At 34.8% G+C, this 16806-nt stretch overlaps 1 protein-coding gene across 2 annotated transcripts in view; it reads left to right on the top strand.

The window, feature by feature from the left end:
* Nucleotides 1-16806, top strand: part of LOC114338558 (uncharacterized) — a 221349-nt gene that overhangs the window by 114416 nt on the left and 90127 nt on the right. The window contains exon 1 of one of the 2 annotated variants that reach the window (XM_050649768.1): nucleotides 11724-11804. The exons of the other annotated variant lie outside the window; for it this stretch is intronic. The gene's annotated coding sequence lies outside the window, so the exon portion shown is untranslated. Of the gene's footprint in view, nucleotides 1-11723; nucleotides 11805-16806 lie in introns of those variants that run through there. 2 annotated transcript variants of the gene reach the window in all.

Genomic DNA, 16806 nt, shown 5'->3' with positions numbered 1-16806 from the left:
TCTAGCTCTTGCAGCAACGACTGCTCGCAATCTGTTTAGCATCTAATAAAGATGTGTTTTCCTTGCCTGGGGAATAGCCCGATATTCCTCTACCAGGGCCATAACTGTACCAAATTTTCTGGAGGCTTAGGATGACGGCAAATAGCTTTTTTTCTTCATCCCATAAATGCTCAATATGATTGAGATCTGGGCTGCATGCTAGCCATTCTAATCTTATCAATCCAACCTCAATTGTATGAATCAATCAGTGTTTTTATTTACAAAAAATGGTACAGCTCTTACAAGAAAAAAGATATTCGGAGAATTCAAAAAACAAAATGTTGGTGATGTCTCCGGGAAAATATGACCGGACTATGAAACAAAATCAGCTATTCCATTTTTCCACAGAATTTTTTAAAATTAGGAGAAAATACAACGCTTCCTTTCACCCCTGCAAGGGGTGACATGCAAGCAAAATTTTTTGTTACCGGAATAATACCAAACAATATGAATACATGTATCTATAAACTGGTGCAAAAATCTTGAAAATCGGAGCACAAATAATAAAGTTATAAATTGTCAAACTTAATCAAAAATTTTGGGTGGCGGAATTTTATGCCGGTGAGTATAACTTCAATAATACCATTTTGTATATCACTTGAAACTCTCGAAAAAACAGATGTTCCTAGATGTTGACAAAATTTTTGATCTTTTTTGGCAATTAATGATAACAATTCTCTGTAATTGCCTCGATTGTCAGAGTCGTCGCACTAAAAATGACCACGAAACGCTAGTTCTTGTTTGGCCCAAAAACATACAGTATCTATTATAAGTGTGCTAAGGATATACCTATCTATTTTTTTAACAAACTCATTATGTTTAGCAATATTTGCTTTAAAAGCTTGGTTAAGACAACTTTTGATTTTTGTTTTGCCAAACTGAATCAAATTGGGTATACACCTTACATGTAGGTAACGGAGAAATTTCATGTCTCCTTTTTAAAAATCTAACACTATTTAAATCGTGAACCTGGTCCACCCATTTTTCTGTAGAAACCAGAAGACATGGCCAACAATACAGTATATTTTTCTTACAACCATAATATAACCAAGGACTTTCACTGTACCAACTAAATTTAAAATATTGAACTACTTTTGTTGATTCCTTTTTTAAATTGTTTAAAATAGGTCTTTCATTTTTAATCTCATTTTTTTCTTCAAAATTATACAAGGAGAATTACTTTTCAAGTAGTTGATCGATTAAGAAGCGACACTCATCCATGGTTAACTGCACGCACACTTTTTATAGGTATTGTCACCAATTTTAAATCTGGTAACAGCGCGATTATGCCGTCGCTTCTTCAAAATTTTCAGTCACTAGCCGGTCCCGAGCGCCAGCGTGGGTATATAACCATTGTAACCAGAAATGAGTCTGGTAACAGAGTATAATAAAGTGCAACTGAGTCACATAAACTCGCCAATATTTTCGTGTCTACGAGTAGTTGGCTATTAACTGAGGTGGGTACTATTACCACATAATATAATAATATATTTCTATTGGTAAAAATATTGCTAAATAGAATTATTCATCGTCATAAAATGTTTATTTGCAAGAGTTTTAACTGTTACCAATGGTAACAGTGGTTACATGGACGCTTCGCCAGTGCAATATACCAGCTAGAATGACAAATGAGGTGTCAAATGAAAACTGATAATCCAAGGATGGTACTAAAGGTGAGATATTTGACCGAGGTTGTCTGTCCGTCCGACCGCGAATATAACTCCTCCGTCATTATATCAGGTAGAATTACAAATGAGGTGTCAAATGAAAGCTTATAATCCAAGGATGTTACTAAAGGTGAGATATTTAACGTAGGCTGTCTGTCCGTCGGTCCGTCCGACCGCAAATATAACTCCTCCGTCATTATACCAGGTAGAATGACAAATGAGGTGTCAAATGAAAGCTTATAATCCAAGGATGGTACTAAAGGTGAGTTATTTGACCTACGCTGTTTGTCCGTCGGTCCGCCCGACCGCGAATATTACTCCTCCGTCATTATACCAGGTAAAATGACAAATGAGGTGTCAAATGAAAGCTTATAAAAAATGGATAACCATTTTCAATTTCGTTGTAAAACGAAAATACAGCCGAACCATATTCTAGTCCAATCAGAGAGTGCAGCAAGCACCTCTACCGGTTTCGAAACTTATTAGTCTCTCATCAGGAAGCACATATACTGCTCTCCCTGATCCAACCAAAACAAACCCCAGCGTTCAGTCCCGGATTGCAACGAACGAAATGGCATAGATGCTCTAGCGGCAACTGCTACAACAAGACTAAGTTTTCACTCTAGTGGCATATAAAACAACATAATGCTATTCTACAAATAATTATTTACAGCCGAACCATATTCTAGTCCAATCAGAGAGTGCAGCAAGCACCTTTACTGGTTTCGAAACTTATTAGTCTCTCATCAGGAGGCACATATGCTGCTCTCCCTGATCCAACCAAAACAAACCCCAGCGTGCAGTCCCGGACTGCAACGAACGAACTGGCTGCCCTAGCGGCAACTGCTACAACAAGACTAAGTTTTCACTCTAATGGTTTGTTTTGGTTGGATCAGGGAGAGCAGCATATATGCCTCCTGATGAGAGACTAATAAGTTTCGAAACCGGTAGAGGTGCTTGCTGCACTCTCTGATTGGACTAGAATATGGTTCGGCTGTATTTTCGTTTTGCATCGAAATTGAAAATGGTTATTCATTTTTGATTTACATTTACTCTGATTGGAGTACGAAGGGAACCATTCTCGTTGGAACTTTACCGCGCTGAGCAGATGGGACGTGAATTGTAAATTGTAGAATTCCCTCATCTTCCATAGTCTCAGCATCCGTATGGCTTGCATATTGTAGAAGCCTCGGAGGTGTAACCAGAGAAGGTTCCCATTGTTTTCATTCTGGTGGGGTGTAGAATAGCATTATGTTGTTTTATATGCCATTAGAGTGAAAACTTAGTCTTCTTGTAGCAGTTGCCGCTAGGGCATCTATGCCATTTCGTTCGTTACAATCCGGGACTGCACGCTGGGGTTTGTTTTGGTTGGATCAGGGAGAGCAGCATATGTGCCTCCTGATGAGAGACTAATAAATTTCGAAACCGGTAGAGGTGCTTGCTGAACTCTCTGATTGGAGTAGAATATGGTTCGGCGGTATTTTCGTTTTGCAACGAAATTGAAAATGGTTATTCATTTTTGATTTACATTTACTGTGATTGGAGTACGAAGGGAACCATTCTCGTTGGAACTTTACCGCGCTGAGCAGATGGGACGTGAATTGTAAATTGTAGAATTCCCTCATCTTCCTTAGTCTCAACATCCGTATGGCTTGCATATTGTAGAAGCCTCGGAGGTGTAACCAGAGAAGATTCCCATCGTTTTCATTCTGGTGGGGTGTAGAATAGCATTATGTTGTTTTATATGCCATTAGAGTGAAAACTTAGTCTTGAAAGCTTATAATCCGAGGATGGTACTAAAGGTGATAAATTTGACCTAGGCTGTCTAGTCCGACCGCAAATATAACTCCTCAGTCATTATACCAGGTAGAATGACAAATGAGCTGTCAAATGAAAGTTTATAATCCAAGGATGGTACTACAGGTCAGAAATTTTAACTACTTAATTTTTAATTTTAGCAAAAATGACTCAAAATTAGTAAATTCGTATATCAATCAACGCAAAGTAACACGAAGAATTCAAATAACGTCTTCCAGTTCTACTTTCGATTACTTTGGGTTAAACCTAGGACTTACGAAGTCCAATTACGTGTTATAGTCCGTTCTTTAACGGTAAAATATTGTCTCCCTGTCTTACTCCTCGATTGATTTTGATTGGCCTAGTTTTCATGTCGTTATCCATCGTGACTACCATTTCAGCATGTTTGTATATATTATGTATTAATATCCTATATCTAGAATCGATTCTGCTATTGACCAGTGCTTCCTCAATAGCCCATAATTCTATGCTGTCAAAAGCTTTTTCGTAATCTATAAATGCTAAGCAGATTGGTAAATTGTATTCGTTAACTTTTTCTATTAGGATCTTTAGTGTGTGAAGATGGTCGCATGTACTGAAGCCTTTTCTAAAACCGGCTTGTTCTGCTGGTTGATATACATCGAACTTTGTTGTCAATCTATTTGTAATTATTTTTGTGAATGTTTTATAAAGTTGTGATAGTAGTGATATTGGACGATAATTTTTCAGATCTGTATTGTCACCTTTTTTGTGTATTAAGATTGTGTTAGCAGTATTCCATTCCTTTGGTATGTTTCCTTCAAATAGGCATTTATTAAAAAGTATTTTTAGGTATCTGATAACTTCTTCCCCGCCGTCTTTCAGCATTTTTGCCAGAATTCCATCGTTACCCGGTGCTTTATTTCTTTTCATTTCTTTAAGTGCATTTTCTATTTCTGCTTCGCTTATTTCGGGCATTAATTCAGAGTTTACGTTTGTTATTTGTCTTTTTAAATTTTGCTTTGAACAGTCGGGGGGATCGTTTTTTGAATGGTACAATTCAGTATAGAAGTTTTCAATTATCTTCGATATCTGAGCTTTGCTTGTTTCTAGTTGGCCTTGTTGATTTTTTATAGCTATAATATTTTTCTTGCCTAATTTCGGTTTGGTATATTTCAGACTTCGATTTTTCTCTATCACTTCTTCTATATGGTCTTCTTGCTGTTTTCTAATATCGTCTTTTATCTGTTTTCGTATGGCTCGGTTAAGTTCCTTGTATTCTGTGGTATTTCTTTTGTTTCGTGACAAGAGCTCTCTTCGTTGTTTCAGCATATTCTGCGATTCTGCACTTATTTTGGATTTTTTATTTTTATGACAGGTCGCTATTTCAGAGCTGGTATTCAATAGTTCTTTTGTTATAACTGAGTTAATTTTATTTATGCTGAGTTGTTCTAGATTCAGTGCTTGGGCGGTTTTTAATTTACTAGCACATTTTTCTTTATCGGCTTTTAGCTTTTCTGTATCTATTTGTGTCGTGTTCTTAAAGTTAGTTCTACGTTTGCTATACCCAATTCTTAGTTTAGCTCTAACCATTCTGTGATCGCTTCCCAGAGAGACCGAATTTATTACTGTTACATCTTCTACAATATCTTTCTTGTTACACATGATGTAGTCAATTTCGTTCCGTGTTTTTCCGTTTGGTGATAACCACGTCCACTTCCTTTGCGGTTTTTTCTTATAAAATGTGTTCATTGCAAAATATTTGTTGCTATGTAGGAAGTTCACAAGGGTTTCTCCTCTATCATTTCTAACACCATAGCCGAATTCACCAATATAGCTTTCAGTTTCTTCTAGTCGTTGTCCGATCTTAGCGTTGAAATCTCCTATTATTAGTGTATAGGTGCTGTGATAGCACGTGTTGGTTTCTATTATTTTCTCGTAGAACTCATCTATCTCTTCATCGGGATGTGTTGAAGTTAGGGCGTACACTTGAATAATTTTTAGGGTGATTTTCTCGTGTATATTCATCATAATCATTGCAATTCTTTCCGAGATTCCCACATATTGTTCTATTCTACTAGCATATTTCTTAGAAACCAGAAATCCTACGCCGTTTAGACTTTGCTCATCGTGCCCTTTGTAATACAAGATGCTACCTGATTGCAATGTTATGCGCTCTTCGCCTTTCCTTTTTACCTCTGCGAGACCAATTATGTCCCAGTTCAGGTCCTTTATTTCTTCTTCTAGCTCATAGGTTTTCTCATTTTTGTTTAATGACCTTACGTTGAGTAGTTGAGTATTGCTATATTCAAATTTGTACTTTTTAGCCATTTTTTGCTTCCCCCAGATTCCGTGAAGCTGTCTGGAAAGGAGTGGGACTTGCCAAGACTGTATGACTTACCCACCTGGGGACCTACTCCTATCGTTTTAGAATTCGCCATAGTTTTGGGGAGGTTATTAGCCTTAAAACACCGCGCTGGCCAGACGTGTTGGTGAGTGTTTAATCAGCCGTCCATTCTGGATCAGACGCTGTTCGTAGCCGCCCACTCTGGATCAGACGCTACAATTTGTGATCCTATACTATCCCTAAAATCAAGGGTTGCCAGCTCCGTCATCTTCGCCGTACCGAAAGTATTCTTCTTCGCCTTGGATGCCGTTCTGGACTTCATCCGTGACCCTGGACAAGGGACCCTTAGCAGGTACTAGCTTCCCGGGTCAAGAAGCTCCTGGAATCTGCGGGGGGCAGGGATTGATTCACTTTCCCTGTTAGGACTATCCAATAGAATCCATAGGACTCCAAAAGAGTTCCTACCCGCTACCCGTATTGTCGTTTACTTAACCTTATTGTCACCTTATTGTCGTTTAAGTGCAGAAACAGCTCCGTGAAGTAAGAGTAGTGGTTATTGGTCGACAGTGAGACGGAAATCAGGAAAATAATCTGACTCGTCGAGTATCTGCAATTGGTCAAAAACTTACTGCAGCTCATCGTCAAACTCGCGTGCGTTTTGCTTAGGATCATCTGAACGTTGGAACAATGGGAATTTGTTATGTTCTCAGATGAGAGCAGAATATTTCTATATGGTAGCGACCCGTCCATGATAGCGACTGAAGAACGGAAGTGTACCGAAGACGAGGAGAGCTATTTGCAGAATGCTGCATAGAAAAGCGGAATCCTTATGGAGGTGGTTCCTGCATGATCTGTGGTGCAATTTCTATGGGGTTACGAACCGACCTTGTTTTCGTTCGTAGGGTAATCGTCTTCAAGAGTGAGGAGGCTTAACGGCTGCTAGATACACCGAGGAGATTTTAGCAATGCATGTGGTACCTTACGTCGACTACATTGGAGACTAATTTATTTTTATACAGAACAATGCAAGACCGCATACCTCAAAAATCGTGCAAGATTACATTAACAAAATAAGTTTTTGGATCATGGAATAACCAGCGTGTAGTCCAGACCTCAATCATATTAGAAAATTTATGGGATAAGCTAAAACAAAGAATTCGAGCTAGACTTCATACCCCAAACTCGATCTCAGAACTTATTGTCGCAATAGAAAAAGACTGGCTTAACATACCATATTAAACAATAGCGAACTTGGTTAGATCTATGCCTAATCGTATCAGAATAGTAAAGTTATTAAGGGGTTACATTTGTATGTGTCTTGCGGATAAAAAAAGTGACTTTTTAAAAAAATTATATCTCGAAAACTTAAAATTATTTTTATTTATAATTGGAACATGTAAAAGTATAGTACTTAAGGAACTCTCAAAAAAATTTTCAGCCAAAAATATTCATTTTTGTAGAATTGACTGCCATTTTTCGACAACGGCCCTTTTTTTGCGGTGGGCAGCTTAACCATGTAAGTCCAGTTTCATCTGAAATCAAAAAATCAAAAAGTTTCTTATAGTTTATACCTCTGCCTAGTGAATGAACGAAGGAATTTTTATTAGATGAAGTTGTTTTTGTTTTATAAAAAAAACTACTTTAAAAATGGTCATTTTTGAAAAAATGAGAAAAATTGGGGCCGAAAATGTGTTTAAACTTATGTAAAATCTTCAAATTTAATTTTTTTAAAATTCCTTCGTTTATTCACTAGCCATAGGTATAAACTACAAGACACTTTTTGATTTTTTGATTTCAGATGAGACTGGACTTAGTTATGCTGCCCACCGCAAAAAATGGGTTGTTGTATAAAATTGCAGTCAACTCAACAAAAATGAATATTTTTGGCTGAAAATTTTTTTGAGAGTACCTTAAGTTCTTTACTTTTACATGTTCCAATTATGAATAAAAATAATTAGTTTTCGAGATATAATTTTTTTAAAAAGTCACTTTTTTACCCACAAGACCTATGTAACCCCTTAATGCAAGAGGAGGTCATATCCATTATTAAATCATTAATCGTTAAATTTGTAATTGTCAAATACCCTTTTTGTGTTAGGAGTAAAAAAGTTAATTTTGGTTAATGATGCAGTAATTTTTCAATGTCTACATAAATTTTCATAAATGATGCTCATATTATTAAAGCATATTAACTTATCTTTCAAATAGTATAATATCCTTTTTTGACCCGAGTAAGAGTTTCTGGATTGGCAACACGGTAGTCCAAAACGTAAAAAATATGTTTTCCATCTACCTCTACCGAAAGTATACTTATCCTGACCTGATTTTAGGGAGCAAAGTCGCACTTTTCCTCCCTAGGGAGTAAAAGTAAAAGTAACGTCATGCTATGTCATTGATGAAATAACTTATTGACGACTTATACAATATTCTATTATCTATTACGTAAGTATCTATAGATTTTAACGTTTATTTATAGAACACCCTGTATTTTGCAGAACGGTAAAAAACAGTAAATTGTTATTTTGATTTAACAATGTTTACATTAATAATTTGAGTTATATTTGACAGTTATATAGGTACCTACTTGTTAGTTTTAGTCCTCTTTATTATAAAACATTTAACTTACCAAGTAAAATTTAGTTTGAAAGTAAAACAATTAAATTTATTCTACAGATTTGCATATTATAAACGCAAAGTAAATTAACTCTGGTAGTCTGTGAAAAATCTGTGAAATCAACTTAGTCCAGAAAGCCACTGGGCATCCGCTAGGAAAAATATTCCGATTCGGATTTTGTGCACAATCTTACTCAAAAAGAAACCCTTTTAACAAATTTGCATGTTGCCAGGACCAAAAGTGGGTCAAAAATTTTTTAAACGTTGTTTTTTTAAAAAGTTTTTTTAGATTTTCTGGATCATTCCAAACAGAAAAAGTCTTTAGTGACATTTCTCTAAAGTTGATAGTTTTTGACATAATACGCGATTAAAAATTGAAAAATTGCGAAATTGGCCATTTTTAACACTCAAAAACTATGTGAAAAACGTAAAATTTGAATGTTGCCAAGGTTGGTAGATATTCTTTAAACATCGATTGATGAAATCCCGAAGAGTTTTTTGCAATACAATATTCAAAACTCCTTTATTTTTTAATTGCTAATCAAGCGTGCCCGACACTATTTTCCACCGACAGTATGGTGCAAATGAAAGGAATAAATTCGTTATTTCGTAAACCGGCGACTTTAAGGAAAAATCCCGAAAGAGGTAGATTTTTATTTTTAAGTTATGATATTGTGGTATATATGGTATACTAGTGACGTCATCGATCTGGGCGTGATGACGTAATCGATGATTTTTTTAAATGACAATAGGTGTCGAGTGCTAGCTCATTTGAAAGGTTCTTCAATTCTCTATTCAGTAATATAAACATTTATATAATTATTTATACAGGGTGTCCTTCTACTTCTTTTTTGTCAAATTATTTAATTTAATAAAAAATTTTTGGACACCCTGTATAAATAATTATGTATATGTTTGCATTACTAAATAGAGAATTGAAGAACCTTTCAATTGACCTACCACGCGACCCCTATTCTCATTTAAAAAAATCATCGATTACGTCATCACGCCCAGACGGATGACGTCACTAGTATACCAAATATGCCACAATATCACAACTTAAAAATAAAAATCGACCTGTTTCGGGTTTTTCCCTTAAAGTTACGGTTTACGAAATAATGAATTTATTCCTTTCATTTGCACCATACTGTATACACATGCCACGGTGGAAAATAGTGTCGCGCACGCGTGATTAGAAATTTAAAAACAAAGGAGTTTTGAATATTGTATTGCAAAAAACTCTTCGGGATTTCATCAATCGATGTTTAAAGAATATCTACCTACCTACCTTGGCAACATTCAAATTTTAAGTTTTTCACATATTTTTTGAAGGTTAAAAATGGCCGATTTCGCAATTTTTCAATTTTTAATCGCTTATATGTCAAAAACTATCAACTTTAGAGAAAAGTCACTAAAGACCTTTTCTGTTTGGAATGATCCAAAAAAACTAAAAAAACTTTGTTCCGTGCAAAAACAATAATTTTAGGAAAAAAACAAAAAAAAAACGTTTAAAAAATTTTTGACCCACTTTTGGTCCTGGCAACATGCAAATTTGTTAAAAGGGTCCTTTTTGAGTAAGATTGTGCAAAAAATCCGAATCGGAATATTTTTCCTAGCGGATGCGCAGTTGCTTTCTGGACTAACTATTCTTTAGTTTTCTACCAAGTAAATTTTATTTAACAAGTACGTAAATATGACGCTAATGACAGTTTCAATGTGTTTTCGGCTGCTATGAAAATATAATATACACACATAATATTACGACAACCCACCAATTTAAATCTGAGTATCAAATAATTAACAAATAATTCATCATTCGGCGAGATTGGACCACAATATAAATTTACTAATTAGCAGGTATTGAGCGATACAATAATTAAGAAAATCAGAAACAAACAAATAATTACTACCCCTGCTAAATGATAAACAAATTATGCCTTCAATAGTTCATTGACGAAATTAATGATATTTTTCCACAGGTGCTTAAACACTAAACATCAAAATTAACGCACCACCTTAAAAATGGGACATTTTTGATTTCTCGTATTTTCTAAACCCGTTGTCCGATTTGCGTGATTATTTTAGTATATTATAGCTTTATTTTTCAAAAATATCGATGTAATAATATTATTGCTAAACAGGTAAGTGTTACTGCATACTGGGTGTAACAATTATAGTATGTTTTTTCCTCAAAGTTTGGAACACCCTGTGGAATATTCTAGCGAATATAAAATATTGAAATTAAAATTCAACTGTAGCCTTAGACTTTGTTAACATTTTGCTTTTTGATTCATTCGCTTATGCTGGATAATAAAAAACTTAGGTACTTTAACAACTAGTAATGTTATTCATCAATGCAGGGTGTTTCTAAATAAGTGCGACAAACTTTAAGGGGTAATTCTGCATGAAAAAATAATGACCGTTTGCTATATAAACATATATCCGCAAATGCTTTGTTTCCGAGATACGGGATGTTCAATTTTTTCTAACAAACTGACGATTTATTTATTGCTCTAAAACTGGTTGAGATATGGAAATGAAATTTGGTAGGTTTTAAGAGGTAGCCATTGCGCATTTTTGACATACAATTAAGAATTTTATATTCACCATTGGCGTGCATACGGGTATAAACATTTTGGATACATCCACATGGGGTGAATTCACATTTTTACGTACCTAATTGTTAGAATTGTACATGAGTAAAAATGAGTGACTCAGATTCCGGGGCGACATAAGAGTTACGCGAGGATAAAAATGAACAATTGTTATTTGTCGATCTTCTTGAGAATATCAAATTTTATTTGATAAAAGAATGACCCCAAATATTAAGTATATTCTTCCTAGTTTGTAGTCTTTTCTACGACACACATTCATAAATGCTGCCATGTTGTAACAAAAAACACCTACGCCGAAGTCGTCCATCCACCAACTTCACTTAAACTGAAGCAAATACTATGAAACTAGCAAATACTTCAAAAGCGTAGTACATTCTTTTATGTATTTGGTAAATAGTAGCATATGCTACGAAGGCAAGTAAATGCTTTGTAAGTGTAGTAAAAACATCAAACATCTAGTACATACTTAAAGCAGTTAAGCAGTAGCAGATATTACGTTTTATGCATTCCACCCAATATTTTATCAAACAATATTTCGAAATTAAATTATAATTAATTTAATAATCTAAACCGTCCGTCGGTTTTATGACCGAAATTCTAATGTTTATTTATAGATCTTTATTATTAATGAAATATAAATTAATTATGCTGTGTAGGAAGAATTATTTAAAAAAAAATATGTAGAAAGCAGTGAGGAAATTAGAAATCTATATTAGTACTTCAGCCGCAGTTTAAGCTTTCGGAAAGGTTAGAGCTTAGTTTTTATCTTTATCTAGGTTACATTTATTGAGACCTATTTCATGGGCAGGTTATCGGAGAATAGGCAATTTTTGGGAATTTATTTACCAGCAATTTCATTGCTGGAATTCCAATCTTATGATTGTATATATTAATAATATAGGTACACAGAGTCCGCAGATAGTGTGCTATTTTTTATAAACAAAATGGCGCCCTTAAATCGTGTTTTTTTTCAATTATTGCTCTATAACTCCGAAGATTTTAATTTTACATCAAAAACACTTGCATACAAATTTAACGTAATTAAATTCTGCATAGAGATATGTTTTTCCCGATGTGCTTCGACAACAATATTCCTCGGAAAATGCTGGTTTTCCCACCAAAATCTTTAATTTCCAACTAAAATTTTAGGTAAGTAATTATTAATTAATAAATAAATAATTGGAGACACAAAAGCTTTTTTGGTATAGATTATATTTCCAGAAACCGGTGGAAATTTAACGAATAGTTTAGCAAGAATTAAAATGTTAATTAACAATTTACGGTCGCAATAATAACCATAATAATAATAATTACACACAATTACACACATTTCTAATCAAGCATATTCCAAAAAGAGGAACCTATTTACTGTTTTTATTGATTACAAGAAGGCCTTTGATTCAGTGCCGCATGAATGGCTTATAGATATATTGAGAATATATAAAGTCGATGATAATATAGTGACCTTTTTACAACATATAATGACAGAGTGGAAAACTAGAATTCACCTTCAAATACCTGGTGAAAATAACATCGAAACTGAAAATATCGCAATCAGCCGGGGCCTGTTTCAAGGAGATTCGTTGAGTCCTCTGTGGTTCTGTCTAGCTATGAACCCACTATCTCAGCTATTGAACTCCACAGATGCAGGTTTTAGCATTAAAAATAACAACAATGTGGTGGCGAAGCTTAATCATTTATTGTACATGGATGATTTGAAATTAATGGCTTCCACTCGAAACCAACTCGACGAGATGCTAAAAACTGTAGAAACTTTTTCTAATGATATTAGTATGCACTTCGGACTAGACAAGTGCCGTATTTTAAATATAGTCAGAGGAAAAGTACAGCCCGGAGGATTCGATATGCAAAATGGCCAGAACATCGAGGCCATGGGTGAAAACGATATCTATAAATATCTTGGAGTAAAGCAAGCGCGGAAAATTGACCATAAACAAATGAAAACAGAGATAACTACTGAGTTTATACGAAGGGTAAAACAGCTGCTTCGCTCACACCTTAACAGTAGAAATTTGTTTAAGGCACTAAACACCTACGCATGTTCCGCGCTTAGCTACTCATTTGGTATTGTTAAGTGGACAAAAACAGATATAGAAGCTCTACAGCGAAAAGTACGAACACACCTCACAAAAGCACAAAAACCCCATTCTAAAAGTGCAGTAGAAAGAACAACATTACCACGAAATCTAGGAGGAAGAGGACTTATGGATATAGGTGAGCAATTAGATAAACAAATTGCTAATTTAAGAACTTATTTTCAGATGCAGGCTGAGACATCTACTCTACATCGCGCTATCTGCGCAGTAGATGACACAACACCGATCAAACTGAAGGAACCAGAAATGCGCATAAATCACCTTACTAAGGACGAAAAAGTGCGCGCCTGGATGGGCAAACCTCTGCACGGGCGACATCCCAATGAGGTCAGCCAAGATTATGTCGACAATATAGCGTCAAACTACTGGTTGACATCAGGAAAGATGTTCCCTGAAACGGAGGGGTCATTACTGGCCATTCAGGATCAGGTTATACCAACCAGATATTACCTGAAATATATCATCAAAGACCCTCAGGTTCAAAACGACAGATGCCGATATGGATGTCAAGCCCAAGAAACCATCCAACATCTTACAGGGGGCTGCCAGGCATTTGCTGCAACTGAATACAAGGAACGGCGTGATGCAGTGGGAAAAATCCTTCATCAAGAGATAGCTATCAAGCTGGGACTTCTCCAAACAGACCATCTCCCGTATTATCAATACGTCCCTGAGAGTATGCTTGAGGATGGCAACTACAAGCTATACTGGGACCGCACTGTGCTCACAGACCAAACAGTGGCACATAATAGACCAGATCTCGTACTAGTTAATAAATTAACAAGACAAACAACACTAATTGATGTGGCGATAACTAACAACAATAATCTACGTAGTAAATTTACTGAAAAGATCGCCAAATACAGAGATCTAGAAATTCAAATACGAAGGCAATGGAGAATGCAAAGTACCCAGACGATACCGATTATTATTTCTACTACTGGAGTCATTCCGAAGACCCTCCTCGAAAGCATAAAAAAGCTGGGTTTGAATGAACATCTTTATAAGACCATGCAGAAAGCTGTACTACTCGCGACGGCCAGATGCGTACGAAAATTTCTGGGAGATACACCTGCATTCCAAGTCACCTAGGGCTCGATAACACGGAAAGAGTCCCACCAGAGCTCAATCTTTTGATACCGTAGGTATCTGGGATGAGTCAATTTTCCCCTTAGAGGGAGTGTGAGCCGTATGGCTAAATCTGGATAATTACACACCAGAATTTAAATTTCGTAAATTTCGTATAAAAGGCACTATACCTACCTAACATACTTTACAGAATTAAAATTGGACTATTTGAGCGGCCTCAGGAATGCTTTAAATTGATAAACAATTTTCTGGCTTATATAGTACATTCTTTTCCGGTTTTTGCTGTAAATTTTAAAGAACCGCTTGGATTGACATGAAATTTGGCATACGCATAGCTAACATGTCAAAGAAAAAAAGCGATATGTTGCCGATGTGTGCTTTTGCCATGGGGGTGAGTTTCACCTCACCTCGGGGGTGAAAAAATATATGTCCAAGATAAGTCCCGAACTGGATAAACTGACTAATTTTAAGCAACTTTTGTTATAGAGTTTTTTTCACCAAATCAATACTTTTCGAGTTATTTGCAAGTGAATATCTTCATTTTTCAACAAAATAATCACGTTTTTAGATGGTTTTTCGCAAATAACTCAAAACGTAAGCATTTTGTCGAAAAAAATATTCTTAGCAAAACTATAGCCTATAAAAAAGTGAAAAAAAACGTTGTATATATTAGGTCTCTATACCTAGCAAAAGCAGAGTTACAGCTAATGAAAAATAGGTTCATATTCGAAAAATTCTAAATAGAATAATTCAATGTGAAATATCCAAACAATGAAGCATTCTTGGGGAAAACGCATTTCAACTTTTTTTAAAGTGTTTAAAAAAATCTTTATTTTTGTTTTTAGAAAAAAAATTTCTAGCATCAAATGTAGCAAGTTACGCTCAAAATAAAGTTGGTCCCTTTTGCTTCGGCAAAAAAAAAAAATCACGAAGATCACCCCCCACTTAGCAACTTAAACGAAATTAATCGTTACCGCTTTACAAGTTACTTTACCTATGTTGTGTTTATATGATCTGTAAGTTTCATCGATTCAAAGTGCTTATTTTTGAAAAAATTTGGTTTTAAAGTAAAATTTTTAAAAATTTTAATTTTGAAAAAAATGCTTTTTTCAAAATAACTTTAAAATTGTTAGAGATACCAAAAATTTTAAACAATAAAAAAGTCAGCTTTACTTTTCTGAATATTTTTTATTTTTTTTGTTTTTCTGTAAGACAAAAATTGGTTAAGATTCGGTGTTTCTAAATTTGCATACACTCGTGATATGTGACTCGTTCAAGCCCTTTTAACTACAGCTCTTTCAAAAATAAGGACTTTGAACCGATGAAACTTATAGATGATATGATCAATACATACGCGAGTAAAAAACTTGTGAAGTGGTAACAATTAAGTTCATTTGAAATGCTAATTAGGGGGTGATTTTCTCGATTTCTTACCAAAAAAAGGGACCAACTTTATTTTGAGCCTAACTTGTTTACTTTTGATGGTATTTTTTTTTTTAAAAACAAAAATAAGCATTCTTTAAAAACTTTAAAAAAAGTTAAAATGAGTTTTCTCCAAAAAAGTGCTTCGTTTTTTGGTTATGGCACGTTAAAATATTCGATTTGGAATTTAACGAATATGAACCTATTTTTCATTAGCCATAATCCTGCTTCTACTAGGTATAGTGACCTAATATATACACCATGTTTTTCACTTTTTTACGTGCTATATTTTTGATCAGAATTTTTTTTTCGACCAAATACTTACTTTTTGAGTTATTTGCATCGAGCAATTTTCTTCATTTTTGAAGGTATACTTCTTTAGGCGCGATTAAGAGTGACTTTTTATTATGCCACGCTCATGCGCACACCGACAGTGTGGAATTAGTTGCTAAATCTTTCAAGTTATGTATGTATCAGCGCAAATAAGGTGTGAAAAGAATATATTAATGTTTTTAGTAAATACAGGGTGTAACAAAAATACAGGTCATAAATTAAACCACATATTCTGGGACCAAAAATTGATCGAATGAATCTAACTTACCTTTGTAAAAATATGCACACAAAAAAAGTTACAGCCCTTTGAAGTTACAAAATGAAAATCGATTTTTTCGAATATGTCGAAAACTATTAGAGATTTTTTGTTGAAAATGGACATGTGGCATTCTTATGGCAAGAACATCTTAAAGAAAAATTATAGTGAAATTTGTGCACCCCATAAAAATTTTATGGGGGTTTTGTTCCCTTAAACCCCCCAAACTTTTGTGTCCGTTTCAAATAAATTATTATTCTGGTGCCATTAGTTACATTAAATATTTTTAAAACTTTTTTGCCTCCTAGTATTTTTTCGATAAGGCAGTTTTTACCGAGTTGCGGCTTCTTTTTTAATATGTTTACATAAAAATTTTATGAGGGTTTTGTTCCTTTAAACCCCCCAAATGTTTGTATACGTTCCAATTAAACTATTACTGCGGTACCATTAGTTAAACACAGTGCTTTTAAAACTTTTTTGCCTCTTTGTATTTTTTTGATGAAGCATCTTTTATCGAGATGTGGCTTCTTTT

Source organism: Diabrotica virgifera, chromosome 4 (assembly GCF_917563875.1).
Source record: "Diabrotica virgifera virgifera chromosome 4, PGI_DIABVI_V3a".
Classification (NCBI taxonomy): Eukaryota; Metazoa; Arthropoda; class Insecta; order Coleoptera; family Chrysomelidae; genus Diabrotica; species Diabrotica virgifera.
This window is presented reverse-complemented; position numbering and strand designations above follow the sequence as displayed.